Source organism: Micropterus dolomieu, linkage group LG20 (assembly GCF_021292245.1).
Source record: "Micropterus dolomieu isolate WLL.071019.BEF.003 ecotype Adirondacks linkage group LG20, ASM2129224v1, whole genome shotgun sequence".
In the NCBI taxonomy this organism is placed as follows: domain Eukaryota; kingdom Metazoa; phylum Chordata; class Actinopteri; order Centrarchiformes; family Centrarchidae; genus Micropterus; species Micropterus dolomieu.
The window spans coordinates 18,254,479-18,264,940 of NC_060169.1; positions in this window are offsets into that span (position 1 = coordinate 18,254,479).

Sequence of the window (10,462 nt, forward strand, 5' to 3'; positions counted from 1 at the left end):
TGTTTATTTACATTTAGTTCTGTTGTAGTGCTTGTAGGACAGAGTAGGTTGGGTGACAAATTAAACTGTTATGTCACCCAGGGACCTGCAGTGTGTGTGTGTGTGTGTGTGTGTGTGTGTGTGTGTGTGTGTTTTGTTTTTGTTTAATAGCTGATTGTTTTTACTTTTATACATTTTTACATCAGTAATTTTTCTTTTACATGAATCCAACAGTAGTAGTTCTTGTACTTTTTCATCCCTGTGTAAATCACTGCTGAGCTTACAAATGCACCTGTGAGGGAAGCTTCAATGCAAAAAGCTACTGAATCAATGAGAGAGAGAGAGAGAGAGAGAGAGAGAGAGAGAGAGAGAGAGAGAGAGAGAGAGAGAGAGAGAGAGAGAGAGAGAGAGAGAGAGAGAGAGAGAGAGAGAGAGAGAGAGAGAGAGAGATCCCAGCGCAATATCCACATTATAATTGTAGCAGCGGGTGTAGGTGTCTTGCAACCACAGATCCAGACTCTACTGCTCCTGAGTCAGAACCACCTGCAGAAAGCAATAGAATGAGAGAGGAGAGGCACAAGAAAGCATAAAACTATGGGATAGGGAAGAAGTCGAGTTAGCAACATACATTATTGGGATGAGAATGCATACAGATGTAGAGGGAAAGGATGAGTGAGGAGCTCAGTGCATCATGGGATGGTTCAGGGCTCACCTGAGCCCGCCTTGAGTTTTATCAAATAGGAAAGTTGAAATGTCACCCATCAGTGAATAATGATTTAGTATAGTCAGTGCATCTTGAGGTGCACATTTACTCCCAAATCAAGCTAGATTTCCTTTTAAACCGCTTCAGGAATGTGTTAATCACTGCAAGTGCTCACCATCCCATGTCTGACCTCTCTGTCGCCTCATGTCCTGGGAGGATATCTTTTTTTTGTGCTGTCAAGAATCAAGAAGAAAAATAAGGTGGCAGCAGAGCATTTTTCTGCCAAGCTCCATAACTCTGGAGCCAACTTCCTCAAGCTAATTCTTCAAAACCAAAAAATCTTCAAACCCCAAGCTCAAAAGTAATCTATTTTCACTGTATGTCATAAAACCAAACCTATCTACTCTGGGACTGACAGTTTCTTTCCTTACCTCCTTCTACACACAGCATTCATATAGCCACTGACTGCTGTGAACCCAGTCACAGTCGCTGCCTGTTTTCTGTCTGTTTGATAGTGTGTGTTGCTTACATAAGGCTCCTCTGAGTGTGTTGGTCCTGCTTAGTGTGGCATTGTGTGCTCAGCTGTCTGTTTGTCTTTCCTCCTTTTTAGACACCTTTTGCACTTCAGTGATTTAATATGACAGTGGCAACCTATGCTGGCTAAAGTGTCACCTTCTACCTTGTGTTTCTCATTTTATTTTTTTGTATCATTGTCAGTATCCACTTTATTGTAGTGTGTTAGGGTGATGCATTTAAATCACTTGGTTATGATAGGGGTAATATCACAATCATAATTATCATAGTACGAGATGGGCTGTAAATCCTTGACCAAGTCTGATAGGGATCATGCCATCCTGTAGAGGTATTCTGAAAAAGACTGACTAGGAGAAGACCCTGGGACAGAAACAGAACACAATGCAAGGATTATTCATCCCATCTGGCCTGGGAATGCCTCATGATCCCCCTAAGAAATGCTGTAGCACATGGCTTAGGTCAAAGATATCTCTTTGCTTATTCTTCTGCCACCGTAAGCTGGACCCGAATAAGTAACATAAAATGATAAATTAATGTATTTTATAACAATATCTTTCAAGAGAAAAAAAAGCACGAGTGCTAGAATAATGAGTTTTGTGATATATATCTTAAAAGGGGCCATGTGCAGTTTTCAGTGGTGAGGTTTCAGATTGAAACCACTACCTTTCCAAGCGTGTGCTCGAACTAATGAGCGAGCAACATAAAGGAGACACCATCACACAGAATGGACGAAACTCAGGTTAACTCCTACTGTAACATTACAGTAATATTTTTATCAGCTTGACGTGGAACTAATCCATGCTCATTGCATGACCAACATTACATTGACTGCATTTAGCCAACATCCTATGTCGGCGTTAGATCACCTATCGGCTTTTCAGTAAGTAATTGTGTATTCTTTCACCAGAATGGATAAGCAATGTCAGCATAGCTAAATTTATTGGATGATAACGAAAACAGTGAACTAGACTGAATATTATAAATGAGATTGTTGCCACACTTTAGTATAAAAGACTGTTGTTAGTAAAATTACTGCAGTGCATGGGTCTGGCAAGAGGCTGCGGAGCACGCGTGAACGTCACAGCCTATGTAAGCGTATTTCTTCACATAGGAAGCAGCATAGTGGCTGTTACAGGTAACCAAGAAACCAGCGAATGGTACATTTTTAAGTGAGGTTACAACCTGTTCACAAATAGGCAATAAAAAGTTATTAATTTCATTAACAAACAGTGGAATCTGATGTCACAGTTTACCATGTTTATTGGTAAGTTATATTTCTGTACTTTGTTGATAACATTTTCAATAAATCAAAATGTTTTTTGTGCACTTCTACACCACCATCATTGAGTTCATCCTCACCTCCTCCATCACCATCTGGTGCACTGCTGCAACTGCCAAGGACAAGGGCAGACTGCAACCTATCATTCGCTCCGCTGAGAAGGTGACTGGCCGCAATCTGCCACCTCTTCTGGACCTGTATGGCTCCAGGACTTTGATGCGAGTGCGAATGCAATTGGAATAGCCAGACCACATTTAGAGGGCTTGCACTGTGATCGGACCTCATCCAGGTGTAAATGTAGTCCGTACAGTGTGAAATAAATCTGTCCAGCAAGTTTGAATGTCACCCACCTCTTGCTTCCCTTGACCTGGTCCATAGGCAAGTCCGTGAGCCTAACATCTCTGCATTTTGAGATCCAATCACCAAGCAGGTACAACCTAGATAATGCATTTTAATTCCAGGTTTAAATGCCAAAACACATGGATCCCATCTATGGCGCCGGCCTCCAGACCGCCCTCCAGAGTTGTTCCACCAATCTTCCCTGTCTTCTTGTTGCCCTCTGTCCCTGTCTCCAGCCTGCCAATCTCCACCTGTCCACTCAGACTTTCACACCAATCCTGGTCACCTGACTACAGCATCCACCTGCTCACCTGTCAACATTCCCAAATGATCCCCACCTGCTGACACACATCACTCTCATAATCTTATCAGTCCTTCAGTGTATATAACCAACTCACCAGCCCTTTTGCCATGCTGTACACTTGCGTTTAAGCCATCTGTACCCGTTTTCCTGTTCCTGATTGTCTGCCTGATATCTGCTTGCTTGTGTTTTGACCTGCTGCCTGTTAATGACATGCCTGTCTATATTGGACTGCCTGTCTTGTGCCTGACTTTAAGCCCGTTAATTTGAACATTGATTGAACAATGAAGTCCTTTTTTCGACCCGTTCTGCCTCAGAGTCTGCATTTGAATCCTCAATCCTATTGCCTTGTAAACACATCCATGGCAGTTATAAAAAGTCTGTCCCTCCATTTATGGCGAGTTCAGTTAAAACAGCAGGCCAAGCTTTACAGTTCAAGGAGCTTACTTTCCTTTTTGTCCTGGTTCCTCTCTGCTTGACATCATGAAAGCTCTCTGTGCACCTGTCCCGCTCACTTGCCTTTTATAGAGACACCACCTAGCAATGCACCAATAAGATCTCTTCAATTACTGGATTCAAATACCATACACCTGTGCAGGGTAGATGTTTTCAACATCTCACATGTAGTAGGTTTATTTTAATACTACACTGGGATCCTAATTAGGAAAAAAAGTATGAGGAATAGAGGTTATCCCTCTATCAATCATCCCCATGAAATATTCCACAACACTACTCCACATATTTTCTTCTATCTGCAGTCTGTTTTCATCTGTCTGTATTACAAGAAGACATCAGGCTTAAGGGCAGTGAGCAAACAAATGTCAAACTAGACCTTTTTTCAGTGCAATTGTCTGCTATCTGTTGAATCTGCACCTACAACCACACGCATGGTTACATGGGACGTAACAGTGTGCTGTAAATGTAAATGAGTTTCATTGTTCAGGATAGGCAACATGTACAGTAGTTGTGATCTTTTTCTTGACAGCAGGTTTGTGCAAATTATGTCATCCATGTTCCTTTATATGTGAAAAAATGCAAGTGATCATCATTGAGTAATAATAGCTACAATGTATAAATAGCTACCATGCAGTTCACAACATTCCCATTAATGGGCTTTCATAATATCATCTGTATTTTCTAATTTGGCATGAGAAGTCCAAAAATATGTGGTGCATTTACTATGTTGGGTCACCATCTCCAATGACATCTGCCAAAAAAAGCCTAAAGCGCTCTACTGTGCACGTTAGCATAAGAACCCCCGTGAGGGAAGCTGGAAATAGCTTCACAATATTAATGAGCAGCTTAATAGGCATTATATATGAGTGTGTGGTGTACCTGCACACACAGCACTTTCATTCCAGTAATGGCAGTCATATTCCTTGAGCAGGATAAATGACTGTCTCTGATTAGGTTTTATACTGTGAAAGATGATGTAAGAGAGGATGCTCTGGCCTGGGACTGAGTGATGGGGCCATTTAAACCTGCGGGGCACATATAAGTTATTTAAAATTATTGGTGTTTGAATCAGTGGCATTTACACAGGAGTCTGGTTGTGGCTCAGCATCTTGAGTGCGGTGGAACTTGACTTTAAAATTTCAATATAGTGATTACTCATCAAATATCTGAGCATAAAACATGACACTGCCAGATTTAGGTTAGAGGAAAGCTGGAGATGTTGTGTTCAGTTTGTCTTTCAGGCCTGTGTTCGACCTTGTTTTGGTAAAAACAAGGGTCAAGTTTAAATTCAAGCATAAAATAAAAATCACAGCAATACACATAATTTACAGCACAACATCAAAAATACCGGCACAGTAGACTTAAAATTTTAAGTAAAGTATAATTTCCTTAATTACCTTCAACTTGTTCTAAAACAACTGCCTTAATATCTCGGGTAACTTGTTTGCATTCTTGTCTACTTGCAGACTTGCAAATGTTTTATTTAAACTGCATTTAAATTACTGATATGTGAAACAAGTTCAAGATACACTGCATAAAGAATTGCATTAAATAATAATTAACAAGGGTGGTGTTTTTTTGTTTATTTCTCTGTGATGCCTGGGTTTGTTAAACAAAAAAATGTTTTTTTTTTAACCATCGTCTTGTACTTCTTTTGGCAGTCTCTCTTTCACCCTCCCTCTAACCTCTCACTACAATGACACCCTTGAATAATTCCAATTAATGGAAATGCTTTCAGGGGACGATCTAATTACTTTTCTGCTGCCACTGCTCTGATGATGGGTCTGGTGAATTCCCCCAGGGTTTATCTCCAGTAAATAAGATCAACCGTTGTCTTAACTCACTCTTTCAGTCATCTAGATCGTTTGGCTCCAACATATTCTGTAGTGTTCATCCCCCCCAGTGAGTACCACTTGTTTGAAGGCAGCACCTCCACCCTGAGGCATCACTTATCTGTATGCCCGTATGAGATCTCTGCTGGCGCTATCCACACAGGACAATAACACTGTTCATCTGGGGTTGTGCCTATCTGTTTTCACCCTAGTGTTTTTATTGTCTGTACTGCATCCTTATTACGATATCCACATCCTCAGGCACCAACCAATCTGGTTTATGATGAACATCTACTACAAGCTTTTTTCACTGCATGGTACTTTCCTTTAAAAAATGTTACATACCCTGTCTTTTTTCTGCCTTTTTCTGGATAGTGGATTGAAGAGATGTGACTTGGAAATCAGGAGAGAGAAAGAAATAACATGCAAGGCAGGTCCCGAGCCAGACGCCTGCAGGATGGCCAAACGACTTGTAAAAGCAAGCTCGTGCACATTTATATTTCTTCGGCATGTTTAAAAATTCATGAATGAGAAAGTTTAAAATAATATAGATATTTAGAGAGACAGAGTACAGCTTCTTTTTCAGATACTGCTAAAAAAAAAAAAACATTCGACAATAAGGATCACTGAAGAAAATTTGTTTTATGTTAATTTTGTTTCTAATAAAGTAAAAGGGTTGTATAAGGATAAGTTGAATAAGATATATTAGAACGTGTCGTACTTACTCTAAACTTTCTCATTCATTTATTTTTAAACATACCGAAGAAATACAATTGTGCATGAGCTTGCTTCAACAAGTTGTTTGGACATCCTGCTGGCGTCTGGCTTGGGACCTGCCTTGCATGTAATTCCTTCTCTTTCCTGATTTCCAAGTCACATCTCTTCAATCCACTATGCGAAAAAAAAAAAGGCAGGAAAAAAGACATGTATGTAAAGCCAAAGAATGTGCAACATTTGTCATGTCTCAGAATGAAAATAAGTCCTCCTCGGAGTTTGTCACAGATACCAGCTTTATCCTGCAAGGAAGCTGCAAGACTTATTATGGATAAGGATACACTGTTATATCCCTTGTGGTTTTCCATTAAAATGCTGGTTAAATTTAATCCTGCTATGTGTATACAGTCGGAGAAAGGTAATTACTTCCCCAGAGCCCTTTGAATGTTAACCTGCAAGGGTGATTATTTCTAAAACATAACTGGTTAATGTGCCTAAAAGTTCAGTCTTGCCTTCGAACAATATAATCTCAAGTTTCCCAAAGCTTTCAATCGCTTTACACAGTGTTAATCAGCAAATGGAGCTGGCCATGCATCACATTCAAGATAAGCCAAAATGTCCGGAGATAGAGTTTGTTTACTTTTGAAATTCAAAAATGACAAACTTGATCATCTGTTCATATGATTGTTTTATTCAAAAGACAAACATTCAGAATTTAGTTGAACTCTATCTCCATGAATGATTGACTTTTAGTTTTGTTGTGTGAAAAAAACTAAAGGGAAAATGATTGAATGTTTTGCTGCTTTCATCTTATAATGATCAATCAAATGAGCAAGAAATCCAAAACTAAGTTGTATTTCTCTTGTTTTTGGTGTGATACAGCTGCTTTCAAGCTCACACCGTAAACCCAAATAAGTTCAGAATACTTAATATTTGCGGAAACTGATCACCTCAAACTTTTATAGTAGTGGTAATATTTGAGAAAACCTCAACTCAAATATAATACATTTTTAAAACACATTTAATTTCTGCATACTAAATTACATGGATTCACTGATGCTTATTAAAATTAAATTCCACTTTATGCAATAAATGTAATTGTGCACAACTTATACTGAGGGAAATCTACTCAATTATTTATTGTGATAGACTCAAATACTAATGGAAACTCACTCAACAAAATTACTACTAGTCAACTTGAAATTTACAAAATGCCCATTTTCAGATAGTAGCCCTCAAAAATACAAATACAACTCCATTATTACAATTCAAGTTCTCTTTATTAGTATCAAAACCTTAAACATCTGTCATTTCTACATTTGACACAAAATAAGGTACATCTTGCATAAAGCTGAATAGACAAAGTAATTGACCAGCAACAATTGTGATCAATTTGTTTTCATTATTTTTTTCAATAATGTTGAACATTCTCTATTTCTAGATTCTTAATGAGATTTTTTGTTAGTGATAATAATTTGGATCTTGAGCTAAATAAAATTTCCTTTTCTACTTTACTGCGTTTTGTGGAAAAAGTGACTATGCATAATTTTATTCCATCAGCAGCACTTTTACTTAATATAAAAGGGAGCTTTAAATGTGGAGTTTTATGGAATCATAAGCAAATAAAGATAGCTAATTGTTTAAAATAAGAAGTTCCACACTATGCAAATTGTTAAGTCAGGTAGGAACAATATCAGGGTTTCTGCAGGTTTCACCTGGTCAAATTTAAGACCATTAAAAATGAAATTTAAAACCTATATCATGACTTAAAAAAATAAAAGAAACTCACAAGGAAATGCAGTCACAAAATTACTTGCAGAGTAAATCAATGTATTCAAATTAGGGTTGAGTGATGTCTACAAAATTGGCATTGGACACCATCAATGAAACACAGGGATGGGCGATGACATTGATAAGCTACGTAATTAACCGGCTGGCATGGGGTGCACCTGCTGACCTGAATAATGGTTCACCGGTAGAAAAATCCAAAACGACTTTATGAAACTTAACCTACTGCTGATGGAGGAACTCAGGGGAGCAGACAGGGAGACAATAAGCTATACGTAAAAGCTAAACTTGCTAAGTAAGTCTATTGGGGTTGAATTCTAACCAGTAGATGTGGAAAAAATAATTTGGTTAGTTTTGATGCTCTCCACAGTGATTGTAGATTCATTGCGTAGCACCAAGCAGTTTTGAGCCTCACCACCTATAAAGGCAGGAAAACACTGTTTTACACAGCATTACAGATAAGATTATTCTTGTTTTCCTTTTGCGTCTTAATTTACTGCTTTATACATTTGTAGAAATTAACATAAATAGGCAACATGAGAACCACTTCCCTTCTGTATTGTTACAAGCATTTCATTTGTACAATCAAAATCGAAACGAATAATCTCAATAGCTTAAAAGGACTAACGTTAGTTTTCATCCCTAACGTTATTAACCTCAGCGCCTCCGTAGTAAACACTGTCCTTTTTAATTATCGAGATGTACAGTAGAGGACAGAGATGTAACCTGACAACTTAATGTTGATCTTATCCTTCGCTAACTTTCACCGTCACTTTCTGCCGCTCTCTCACATTCGCTTATCCTTTGAAGAACGAGGAGGGGGAGAGAGCCATGCGTTGAGTGTTACTATAGTTTACTGATACTCATTAACGATTGTATGAAATTTTAATAGCGGCGCTCATTCATTAAGCAGCAAATTATATTTAGACCGATTTGGACTGGCGACAGGAAGAACTATACCACCACGGGAGGAAAAACACATTCTTGAATGCTGCGGGGCCATTTCAATGACCATTAGAGGTAGCATTACACGGACGCTGAAAAATAAATACCTGTTTAAAATTTACAAGACAATTTTCTGTGCCTGAAATGCGTTCGGTGGTTACAACAAAGATGAAAGGTAAGGGGCAAGAGCGTAACTCTTGTGTTGAAAATTTACTCGAACAGTGGCTCAGATTAGGGGTGTGACGATACACTTAGCTCACGAGACATGAAGACAATATTGGGTTTGCAAGAACAAGAAAAATAATTGTACACTGTTGTGAAGAAATACTCAATCTGGGGGTCACTTTTGGTAAAACGTTTCTGCTACCACCTATAATCAGTGCTTGAAGTGGGAAAAGGGCTGGGCAATATGGCCAGAAATGTAATCATGATAAAAAATTTCACATCATTGGATATCGATAATTATCACAATAAATGTCAAATCATTGTTTCTTTAAAATTTAATGGCTGATTTTTGCTCCTGAGTGAAAGCTGGGGAAACCAGTGGACACTTCACAAATCTTGGCGCAGAACATTAAAAACAATGACAAAATCTTTAACAAGTATGCATGAGTAACATTAGGTAAAATCTGTTTAGTCCCTTTTCCTCAACAAAAATAAATAGAAAAATAAGTGCCGATTTGTCAGTACTTATGATTTAAATTAAACATTTTTTATTGAAGAAAATTATATTGTTATAATTACTGCTTCAGTGTTTCCTCTAGGATTTTTATCAGCAGCGGGGGGAGGACAAACAGCCCCCCCACCCCGAAGAACTAGACACTTCAAACCTTGTAGCAGCAGAGGTGAAGCAAAACGTTTCTGAATATAAAACCCCAAAACAACATGTCTCAGCAACATTGCTCATGTCCGTGAGCATGCAATGCAGTTTAGAATAGCTTACAGTTTCTCAGTCGCTTTAGTGCATTTCTCAGATCAGAATTGAAATTCTCAAAACTAATTGTTCAACCTCCACATCATCTCGTCACTTGTGCACATCATAAAACCACTTTCTCATTGTTTGAACAAATTGCAAATGACTTGACACACTGATGCAAATGATTATGTACAATTGTCTGCTGTTTCCTACATTATCACTTGCTTATGTCCTGCTGATCACAATGAATTATACCAGTCTCTGCTGAATAATCTCACCCCCAAAACATCTAGGCATAAGTTCATTGCATTAGTCACTACATGCAAAATGGTTGAACACGTTATCAAAAATCAAAGTTAAAATCCTTTATTCATTTCCTTTGCCTACAAGTATATAGCTAAACGAATTGTTGTTTCTTAAGGACCATATACATATATATCTCATGTCATTGTAAGAAGAAAAGAAAGAGACAGGACTGTTGCATATATATATATATATATATATTTATATTCACACATTCTATACATGTCTATTAGAATTTATTTGTAAATGTGTCCTGAATTGATGAAGATATCTGTTGTGATGTGGAAGAGAATCTGTGATACAACAGACCGGAACGTCAGCCAAAGGGGTGTATCCCATGCAACAGTCCTGTCTCTTTCTTTTCTTCTTACAA